General features: G+C 42.3%; 1 protein-coding gene across 3 annotated transcripts in view; it reads right to left on the bottom strand.

The window, feature by feature from the left end:
* The window catches only part of GLCE (glucuronic acid epimerase), a 49,019-nt gene that overhangs the window by 19,175 nt on the left and 17,786 nt on the right, over positions 1 to 12,058 (bottom strand). Inside the window, exon 1 of one of the 3 annotated variants that reach the window (XM_072148734.1) lies at positions 7,321 to 7,508. The exons of the other annotated variants lie outside the window; for them this stretch is intronic. The gene's annotated coding sequence lies outside the window, so the exon portion shown is untranslated. Of the gene's footprint in view, positions 1 to 7,320; positions 7,509 to 12,058 lie in introns of those variants that run through there. 3 annotated transcript variants of the gene reach the window in all.

Below are 12,058 nucleotides of genomic sequence, written 5' to 3'. Positions count from 1 at the left end.
GGCATCGGGCTCTCCCGCTTCTCTCGTAGCTGGATGGTTAGGTTATTTTCTGTCGATCTGCCGTAGTAAATGGACCGGCAGTCGCTCCAAACCAGAAACAATGAGGGACTATGATGATCCTGATGAGCAATTCCAAACGCAGTCTGTTTAGCATCGGTGCCATCTACTAATGCATTTTGACAAAACTGGTTGCTACGGAGAAAAAAAATTGTAGAAGTGGAACTAAAAAAACCAACCTGAGGTTGATTCATGCCCAGATACATACTAGGGTGCCAAAACGGTAGCAAATACTTACGGAAAACTGAGATGATGAAAGTCCCAGAAATACTGTGGATTTGTTGATAAGCAGTTTATCTCCAATATAACAAGCCATTCACCAGCGTCCTTGAGGACAAGTTGATAGCTACAGATTTCCCTCCATTATTCCCTCTACCGGCCTTGGATGGACCTCCTTCTGGTCCACCAGTTTGATGGACACTTGATGTCCTCCCGCAGGATCCTGCACTAATCTCTATCTCTCACCCCCATGTGCGATCCTCTTTGATATTCTGACAGTGAGCTCTCCTCTAGTCCCAGGGGGTAGACATGTTACTAAGGTGACTGGCGTCTCTCAGGTGCTGGAGACAAACACAGGGCTGATGTGCTGCTGGCATCCTGCCATCCTCAGGGAATATCCTGAAGGCTCCTCACTGTGCGGAGACATATAATGAGCAGGTATGACACTTGGTATGATCACACAGCATCGGTAATGAGACGAAATCTTCAGATCTGTCTCACCTGGACTGGGCACAATACCCATAGCTCATATATCCAGTAATGAGAACATATTGTGGTGCTATGCTTTTATAGCTGTAGGAGGGTAAAGTCAATTTAATGTGATATTTTAGGGAAATTTCACATCATGTTATAGCATGCTTGTGGGTTAAGTCATAGCATTATAATTGGTGGAGGTCCGACCGCTGGGACCCCCTGACAATCTGCAACACATTAATGAAGCTCCCTGCACAGCGGAGGCTGTAAAAAGAAACTAAACTAGCACAAAACCCAGTGTTTGATGTAGATTTGCTTCAAATTTCTAGTCATATCCACAGAGAATTTTGCAGTATGGTTGGACGTGCCTTAAACCATGTCTAACATTTCACCAAACTTCGCAGAAATTAGCAGTCCATTATGTGAACTTAAGGAATAACATTCTTTATGGCCATTATATGGTGGTTTAGAGAGATCTAGCAGTTGTAACTCACTGATCCTCCTCCTTCTATGCATTTTAGTAGATTTCTGTCTGTCTTCCTGGCTAGAGGAGGGGAGATTTTGGAGTAAAACGCAAATTAGTAAGGTAGGAGCGGGAATAAAAAGTGGAGAAAGAACCACTTTGCTCTGAAAAGATAGATTACAAAAGATTTCTTGTTGTCAGTCCTCGGGGCCAAACAAACAGGGGCACATCAGTGACTGGTGGTACCGTGGGACAATGGGAGCGATGAAGGAGGCAAGAATAAGCTTTTTACTGTTTTTATAGCACCCACAATGTGCTGATAAACATTTTTTTTTTTAAGTCCAAACAACTCTTTTAAAGGGGTTTTCCCACCAAACAAGTTATCCACAGGAGAATTCACAAGAACTAGGGGTCCGATGGGGTCACATGTACCTCCGTTGAACCCCTCGTCGCTCCCTGAGAGTAATGGAGCAAACAGGCGTCAGACTACTCGTTCTAGTGGGAGACCCCCACTGATCAGCAAGTTATGCCCTATCCTGTGTGGGAAAATCCCTTTAATGTCCATGGAAATTTGGACACATTTAGCGCTATAATACCTTGGGGTAGCAGGCAAAAAAAAAAGTGTTAACCGGGCTAAAAGGAGTTTAGGACCAGTTCACGCCTCAGATTTTTTGCATCAGTTACTACCGTAGGAACCAATATTAAGTGTGGAGTCTCCACAGAGAGAAGAGATCTTGGAAAGATCCTTTTTCACCTGTATTATGCGTTTCAACACTTCTGTACTTGGCTCACAATAAGGCGCCATTCAAACTGCCCGCAAGTCTACGGAAGGGCATACGTCCGTATGGAGAGGAGGAGGTGTGACATTACATACAGCCTGTGTACGGTGACGCACATGCTCAGCGCCATACCACTCTGAGCGGCCACTGCAGTCTATGGGGGAGGTATGTACGGCCGCAAGCTTTCGGCTGTACATACGCCCCCCCCATACAGTAGTCTGAATGCAGTCTAAATGACTGGCCCTTCACCCTGAGGTATCATAGAGCCAAGTATCTACATGTACATAATTGATATTAGTTTGGATGGCTGCACTTGTATGCCGAACATTTCTGGTAGATGAACTGCTGTAAAACAGGAATTAGTAGGACCACCAGAAATGGAGGTAAATAAATCTTGCTGCCAGATATGGTACAAAACAGTAGGGTGAAATGTCACAGGTCAGCTATTACAGCCAGCATAAAAGTCTTCTGCCAAACCCAGTAAAGAAGTTTGAAGATGGCGTCAGACACGACCATCATTTTTTTTGTGTGGGTGTCTAAATATTCAGTACTAATAAATGAACATGGAAACCAACACAATCTTACAAGGTAAAAATAACCCTCAATATAACTTCTCAAGTACATAAAATAGACCCCGGAGCCGTACACAGCGGACAGATATTGATGAGGTGATGGACGTGGCTGAAGCTTTGATATTACAGATTGTGAGGAGTCAGATCTCAGATGAAAGAGATAAAACACTGGATAACAAGATGTAATTGTTAACAAACCTCTGATCTTTCCAGTCAGACTAAACGAGCCTTAAAAAAACTAAGCAAAATAGATCCCAGACTTATATCCCTATGATGGAGAACTACGGCCTTGAGAAGCAGGACATGTGAAATAGGTGTGAATATATTGGAAGGACATTAAAAGGGGTTTTCCATCTTCCAAAACTTAGACAAGATGGACAAGAAATACCTTGTAGATCATGAAATACCTAATTTAAGAAAACAGGACATCACCGGTTGGGAACACCTGCATTGGCAATGGCACCCAAGAAAATCAATGTCATTTGACAGGAATTTAAAAACAAATGGGGTGGGGGGCTGTAGGATACAAGACTTGAGGAGGGGCAGATTATTTCCTGTAAAATACAGTCAGGCCTTTCCTATTATATTAAAATAAAATTGGCATGTAATCCAAAGCCATCACTCTAGGATCGGCTGGAAATTCAATGTCCGTCTGGACAGATAAAGCCAAGCATGTATATGAGCATTCCCTGCTTCCCAACACATCATAAATAATATTCCAAAGCTAAATGCAAAATAATCACCCTGCAGACAAATTTACACCCCGTTGTTAATCTAATGAGCATCCATCAGAAGTACGAGCTACAAGTGACAGGCGTTGTGCATCCAGCCATTAATCTCACACTGAACAACATTAGTACGGCACAGGGGGAGAAAGACTCTTTAAATCACTCACCAAAATGGGGCATATTGATCCTGGGTAAAGTAAGCCGATCGACAAAGCAGTTTCATGCAGGCGGTGAAATTCCTGGAGAATGATTTACACGGCATTGTCTCTGGAAGGACGTCTGGGCGACACGCACGGGGAACGCGGTGGACCGCTCTAGGCGTGAAAGTACAAGCTCAATACGGCAGGGCCCAGCATATGGTCACTCAGCTTTTCTATTTTTGCAAACAGGACATAATTATGGAGCTAAATGTGCAAGAATTCTGACTGAATTTGCAAATCGTCAAGGAAAGGAGCCATGTCTGATCAAGAATGGGAAGCGGCATGTGCATCAAAAGGCAGGAAGGGTTAAGTTGCAAAAGTTGCAGCAAATTTGTCCCTGTAATTATTAGTTTTTCCCGTAAGATTAGAATTTTCTGACCAGTCTACATCATGAATAAAGTGACAACTGGGTGGCTCCAGCATCATCTGACAAACTCCCCCTTCTAATATACTTAGAAGGTGTGACGGAGGAAGGACACAATAGCACAGAAAGATATAGGTGGAGGAAATGAAACTTTTGGCAAGGATATACTGGTGTCATACAGAAAGGATAGGTCATCAGTTTCTGACCAAGTGGTCCTGACTGGTCGCTCTTTTACAATTATGCAAATGAGCCTAAGGGGCTCTGGCTACGTTACAGAAGCCCCTGCTGGCCCCAGTGTCTGCCAATTATTTAAACTTGTATTCGGCAATTCTGCCCACCTTCATCTATCCAGCCATAAAGCCCAATGCAGGTGTGAAAAATTCACATAAAACAGAGCCAGAAGCCACTGAGGCTCATTTACATAATTTTAAGACAGTTTTCTAAAACCTTGAAAGGAAATCAAAATACGGTACATCATGATAAACCAGGGACACTAACCCATAGATCCAGGGAACGTGACTGCGGTAATCTTCTTATATTTGTTATAAATGGCCTCCTTCCTTCTAATGTGCTTGAAGTAATTCCTGAGGGGTGTTACAGGAGACCCTCTGTGCTGCAGATTTAGAGGCTGGAACACTGTGCAGGAGCATTCCCTTGTGATGTAACCTTATCTGCTGCACTAAGATTACATCAGGAAGAGGGAAAGGAAGTGCTGAGGGAGCAAAGGCGAAGGGCAAGACAGTGTAACAGCCTGTGAAGCTGTAGTTTCTTAAAAAAAAAATCATTGAAATCATTGATTAGTGAAATCATTACTATATCAATAAAAAGAAAAATTGATAACTTGCACTGCACTAAATTTCGCTGTAATGTGAAAACCTAAGCAAGTAACTTTATGTCTGTAGAAGAACTCGCACCGACTGCTCCAGATCCCTGAATTATTCATGACTATTAGGGAGAGAGAACAGATCTGGATGACAGTCAACTTGTGTGGACTGTGTAATCACCCCTGCAGCAGAGCGTGAAGAGTACGGGCAGAGAGGACTCTCATATACTCACCTCCTCTAAGAAGAACTTTCTGAGCTCGACCTTCACACCGGTAGCAGTATTCATAACCTCCGTGTACAACAGAGCCGGACACAATCCATCACCGCACAGTCCGTATTACCTAGCGGAGGACATGCCATGTGCTGCTGTATGGAGCCTCGCTGAGAAAATACTCGCACAAGACTGTAATACAACATACAATGCTGCAATGTCATATGACCAATACACTTGTCCGATGTGGGATCGGATAATAAAATACTGAAACATTTAATATTTTGAGGCTACACATCCACGAATATTGTTGCCATTCGCGTGTCATCATGCAGATGGAACCAATGAACCCATTTATATGAAGGTGCTTATCACTGATCTGTATGGAGGCAGTGGAAAACTCAGAGCAGGTCCTATTCTTGCCCATGTTTGCAGCTAGGGCCTTCCCATACTTCTATAGGAACCGAAAAACAAAGGTATAAAAGTGTCCTTCACATGTGGTCCATATCTGTGGATCGGTTTATAGGCACAAGAGGTAGGGACAAGATAGTGCTATCATTTGCCAGCGGATGATTCAATGTGATGTTACTCCATTATTCCTCTTGGAAATGTATGAATAAGCTGTCTGTTCCCATTTCTCTAGTTGATACTTTGTGTGTACACAGCATCAAGTGAGACACAACCCCATGACAAAAGGAAGGGTAGTGCCCAGATGTCAGTCTGTGTATAAATTCCCGGGAGGAATAACAGAGTAATGACACAATACAGATTTCTAATGTTCCAGAATGTTGTAAAGGGCAAAGTACGGACAATATTTGTATCATGCCTTCAATGTAGGAAAAGCTCCACCCTATATATCCGGTATTAAGATAACATAAATCCTCTGCAGACGCCCCGGCTCTGCAACCCGGGACTTCACCTACCACTGCCCAATTTATGTATGGATTGGCAAGATTACAGTAACTAGTTTACTCCAGCAGAACGCCCTCCACCCGGCTTATCAGCAATGGCCACCATCAGTCACAGGAGTCAGGCTGGGAAGTGGAAATTTCCCAGAACTAGAACTAGTAGGCAAAGGCAGAAAAGCTGGGAAAGCGCTCAATAATTCCTCAGGGAACACAGAGGGCTAAGTAACAATGTAAGGTATAGAGGGAAGAAACTTCCATAGTTAACAAGTAACTGGCAAGTATGGGAAACCTTAGCATGGAGGCTTCTAGAGGACAAAATAAGCCAGAAATATTAAAATGTACACACACCCTTTAAAAAGGTTGAAATAGTAACGCATTTTAAATGTATGTCCCGAAAATGTAAAGAATGGGGAAAGGATAGGTGGCTGCACATTATATATTATTATATATCTTTGAGAATGATCGCTTGGAAGATGTTGGGAATTCCCATAGAAATGAATGGTAATAAATGCAGAGCCATACCCATGTACAGTGGCTAAGAAATCCCGTTCTCAAGAATTCCATGGAGTGTCGGACTGGCCCACCAGGGAGAGCAGAAGACAACCAAATTTGGGGGCCTAGCAAGGTCTGGTTTCTTGGGGAGGATGATAAAGTGTGGGCCACGAGAATAATACCCAAAAAACTCCAGTCTGACACTGAAAATGTAGGTCATAATTGTTGGAGATAGGAATTAATAAAACAAATTGGAGCCCTTCAACTCCTTTCGATCTCATGCAGCCAAGTATGCAGTCAGAGACACCATAGTGCCAACAATGGCAGTGGTGGATGTCTGATGTACTTTCCAAAGACTCACATATTTCTAGCTTTGGCTCCACATATTTTGCAGTCAATGATGTTCTACGTTTCATATGCATGTGATGAAACTCTTTGGAAGTTCACACATGGTCAACAAATCTGTAGCATGAGACCGGAGAATCAATAGAGTTGAAATGTTACATGTAATACCATCACCTATGCTCATACATTGTGCGCCAAGTGTCACGTCCAATACCTGCTGCACTAACCTGTCCCCATCCAATACCCCTCTACCCAACAACACCGTATGTTCTCCGACATCTACTCATTACACCCTCTCGCGTATCAGATCACTCAGCACCTGCCCACTGATCTCTACAGTTTCACGTAATTGAACGTTACCTTCTCCCACCCGAAACCTTCCACGGAAAGTATCAGTAACGCTTAGATCTCATACACTGCCTCGAAAACCAACCTGCCAATTATGCATCTCAATATAAAAGCAGCTACGCTGCCACATTACTACTGCCAAAAGTTGCAATTCAACAACATTACAATAAAAAAAAAAAAAAAATGCAACAAAGAATAAATGTTCTAATCTGTAGTAGAACATCTTAGAACCTAACTTGTTACAATATTTGACAGATGGCAACCTGTTGCCTTGCACAGTGTAGCAAAAAACATGCAGAGGCTTTACCATAGAGAAGACACGTGCACCCTCTGTACCTTGGATTCCCCGTCCGAGTCCCCTCTGGCCAACCGGCTTCAGACTGGAAGAGCTAATGAAGACGGTACACTTCTACCGATATAATCACACATGCTCGCAACGCCTCGGGACGAATTTAATAAACAAAGGCAGCTTTAATAATTCAGCCTCTCACTCGCAGCAGCCGATGCGCCTGTCAGAAGCATTCTGTGGAGCAGGCGGTGGATGCTCTTCCCTCCGCACAGGCTTTGCATGTGTTTAGAGAGGACCTGGTTTCTGAAAACAAATCTGTACACCCCCCCCCCCCCCTCCAGTGATTCACGTCTCTATGAAAAGCCCAAACTGTGACTGTGTGAACAAACATCAGATATCCAACATGAACTCAAATAAGGGTGTACACACCCCAGTCTTACAGCTGCCTCGTCTTATACCAACATAAGGCAGAACTAGGTCAGAAGAAGCCGGGGTGCTATAAATGGTTGCTTAAACTTAACCTTGGAAATTTGGCAGCCGATTGAGATGACTTGTTCTAGATAAGGCCAGACAGAGAATTCTTATCAACAATACTGCAAATACATCTGCAACCAAATGTGAAGGAAAGCCATAAAAGAAGGAACGGCGATGGTCCTGGTCCGGATCTGAAGTTGGCCATACTCATCTGCAGCCATGAGGGCTTTCCATTTGTCACTCCAAAGCTATGAAATATGGAAAGATGAACGCAAGACTTTTATTCAACTTTGGTTCCACTTAGAGTTCCATTTAGGAAAGGGAAGCTTTATAGTAGAATAATTGATGTGGGCCCCTGTGCTACTTTTTTCCGCTACAAATACAGAAGGGCATAAACATAGCTGGAGTAAATTTAGCTTTATATTAGTATAAGCAGAACCAGGAGATTTTGAGTTTCTACAGACCTGTGTAGGTGGGTCTCCACATGAACCCACAACTGCACAATACTTTAGTTTTCTGGCTGATAAGTCACTGCCCTCTCATTGACGATATAGTCACTCCCCAGCAAAGTAAAGGCATGAGAGCCGACAGCTTGACTGCATTCCAAGAGGGGTTAACGCTAGACTACACAGCGGCAGGTAGGTACCAACTGATATTTTTATGATCCAGGAATTCTAACTAAACACATCCTGTTGCACAACCAAAACCATAAACCCCACATTATCATTATACTCCAATATTAAATCTTTCCCTGGCCATTAAAAAGTACTTAGAGTGGCCAAGCTCAGCGGTGTAGACCTGTCTGGATTGTTAAAAGAAAAAAAACGTAAAAGTCACTGGCAATTCATGGAAAACATCTCAATAAATAAATAGATTACTTTTTTTTTATAAAAATTGTGGCCCGGTGTCAACTTGAACTGACCGAACCTACTATAGAGGTCAGAGGTCAGTCTGCTGGACTTTGCACGTTCTTTCTAGTGCAATATCCATGCACGGGTATTTAAGAAGTGTCTGCGCCACATTTATGATGCATGTGACCTTTTTGCGGTGTTGCTGCACTAGGCATCAAGCGACACAAATTAGGGGCTTTACGGTGCTCAGTCTGACCTCACGCCGGATTTAACATGCAAAGTCCAACAGAAATTTGTCACAAGTGGTGCACTTTGTGCGGCCAGTGCAGATGGCACCAGATTCATGAAGAACATGCGCCAGAAATCTTGAATCTGTCGTCCCCTGCACTATACACAGGCAAACTGCACATAGTACAGACTGCACTGGCCTTAATAAATGTGCCCCAAAGTGTTTGATTTCCCTGCAGCACCTCCACAGGAGAATTTATGCATTACATGGAGGGGTCCTCATTGTAGCTGCTCTACCCCTGGCTGACAGATGTGGGTCCTAGACATAAGACTATACTGTATAATGCAGGCTTTACACATGCTTTGTAGTCTAACAGGTATTGAGAGTTAATACGGCCTATTGTTCTTGCTCACTGAAGGAGATAAGCAACATATTTACTGGAAAATCTCAGGGATCACAAATCCCACCCAAAGTCACTTGAAAAAGAGTAGAATGTGGTTGCAAAAAGCATCTACTCCTCTGTAAGACCTATCCAATCTTGTATTACATAGACATCCCATTGATTTGCATGGGCATGGTTCAGGTCTATTTTCTGCACAGGAAACCTACTGACAAATTTCCATACACGATCACAGCAGATGACTGGGGTTTTTTTTTTTTTTTTTTTTTTCACCCTTTAAAAGGGGTTTGCCCATGAAAGAAAATTCTCAAAATTTCAATCCCCTAGCGATTTTTTACAAAATAAAGATCTTTTTAAATGTCTTACTTTACAGTTTTACTCTGTTTGATTGCTGTTTTAGCTCCGATCACCGATGGTTAGTGCAAAATTCCAGAGTTTGGGCGGGGACTCTCGAACCAGGCTTATTATGATCCATTTAGTTCTGCAAGATGCGGTGTGCTGACAATGTGCTTACATTGTCAGGGTACAGGTTTTATCTACACATCAGAACATTGTACTAGTATTTGACACATAGAAAAAGAGAGACGAGATTATAATATCCATGGGATGCATATAACACATGACATTCTCAGTTCTGCCATCACATATACTGTCCGCTCTGCTGCGCCTCCCTCCCCTGGATAAGGACCTTATCCGTCTGTAGCTTGTAGAAGCAAATCTCCTCATACAATTGCTTGCCGACAGGAAGTCTGCGAGTGTGTAGAAGAGCTTGTTTTGGGAAGCAGGGGAAGGGGCCAATGCAGAGAGGAGCTCAGTGCAGTTAGACAGGAGAACTATCTGACCCTAGACTTTTGATAGAGAGTTTACTTTGCATATTAGGTACTGAAACTATGCTTATTACGCTCTATAGTTGTGCAGCTTCCATCTCTCAACTCAGTTACCATTTCACAGACTGGCCCAATTTTAACCCCTTAATGACCGCCCTATCGGGAATCTACGTCGGTCATTAAGGGTACTTCTTCTTTCGGGACATCGGGTCAGTATAGTGCCGGTGTCAGGCTGTGATATCACAGCCCAGACCCGGCACTAACACCCGGGATCAGAAAAACTCCGATCCCGGGTGTTTAACCCCTTACACGCGTCATGCTTGACCGCGGCGTGCAAGTGTGTCCCCCGTGGATCGGACCCCATGGTGTGCTTACCGGGGGATCCGATCCCTCCTGCCGCTGCCCCGGGTCCCGACGAGTGACCCGAGGCTGTCGGCTCCTCTTCTCGCCTGGTCCTGCCTTCCTGGCAGGACCCGGCTGTAAGTAACTGAGCTTGCGCGGCATGCTCAGTTACTTACACTATACACTGCAATACAAGTGTATTGCAGTGTAGAGGCTTGAATAAGTGATCGGATGATCGCTTGTTCAAGCCAAAAGGTGGAAAATATGTGAAAGTAAAAAAAAAAAAAAAGATTAAATCATTTTATAATAATAATTAAATAAAATAAAGTCCCATAATCTCCTCAGTTACACATATAATGCAAATACAGTATATAAAACACACGAAAAATGTACATATTTGGTATCACCGCGTCCGTATTAATCTGTACAATAAATCTATATCAATATTGAACCCGCTCGGAGAACGATGAAAAAAAAAAAAAAAACTACGAATATACAATTTTTCAACAAACACCATCACAAAAAATGTTCTAAAAAGTGATTAAAAAAAAGCTACGTTCCCTAATATGATACGACTGAAAAGAACAACTCTTTTCGCAAAAAATAAGCCCTCAACCAGATCTGACAACATAAAAATACAGAAGTTATGGCCCTGAAAATTTGTCAATAGTAAAAACAATGCGATATTCTCCAATATTGGTTTTGCTCAGGAAAATTGAGCAAAGATAAGAAAAACTATATAAATGAGGTATCACCGCAATCGTAGTGAACCAGAGAATAAAGATAAAATATTATTTTTATGTTACAGTGAGAGGGGGGAAAAAATGCTAAAAATCCAAAATAAAAAATTTATGATGATTTTGTTTGTGTCCACCTTGAAATAGTTAATAAAATCTCATAAGCTATAGACCCCCTAAATAAATTATCTATACATTGTATCTCATTCCGTAAAAAATAAGCCCTCATATGTTTGCATTACCAAAAAAAATAAAAAATGTATAGGTCGTACAATGTGACAATACAAATCTGCTGTGAATGGCGCCTCCATTCATTCTATACTCGGCCGTGAGTTTAGGCCTTACAAAGTCACTTGGAAGCCGAGTTTTCCCTCAAAATGTGAGTTTTGGCAATTTTCATGAAAATGAGAAAAATCGCACCTAAAGTTCTGCACCTCATAACATCCTAGAAAAATGAGAGGACGCATAAAATATCATCCCAACATAAAGCAGACATTCCGTAAATGTAATTTATCAAGCTTTTTGGGTAGTTTTACTTCCTGTCTGGAAAGCAGAACATTTCAAACTTGGAAAATGAAGAATTTTTACAAACTTTTGCCAAATTTTCACTTTTTTTCAGAACGAAACGCAAAACTTATCACTTACATTTTATAACTAACATGAAGTACAATGTGTCACCAGAAAACATTCTCAAAATCACCGGGATATGTTAAAGCGTTCCGAAGTTATAACCAATTATCGTGAGACATGTCAGATTTGAAAAATCGAGTCTGGTCATTGAGCTGAAAACTAGTGTCGGTGATAAGGGGTTAAGAGGACAATCAATGTGCAGACACACAGGGGCAATAAGGTACAGCTGCAAATAACGCTTAAGTGTATGTAGCCAAACTGAGGGGCATTTTTGAGGCAGACATCCAAATCAATG

The sequence above is a fragment of the Engystomops pustulosus genome, chromosome 4, assembly GCF_040894005.1.
Source record: "Engystomops pustulosus chromosome 4, aEngPut4.maternal, whole genome shotgun sequence".
In the NCBI taxonomy this organism is placed as follows: domain Eukaryota; kingdom Metazoa; phylum Chordata; class Amphibia; order Anura; family Leptodactylidae; genus Engystomops; species Engystomops pustulosus.
This window is presented reverse-complemented; position numbering and strand designations above follow the sequence as displayed.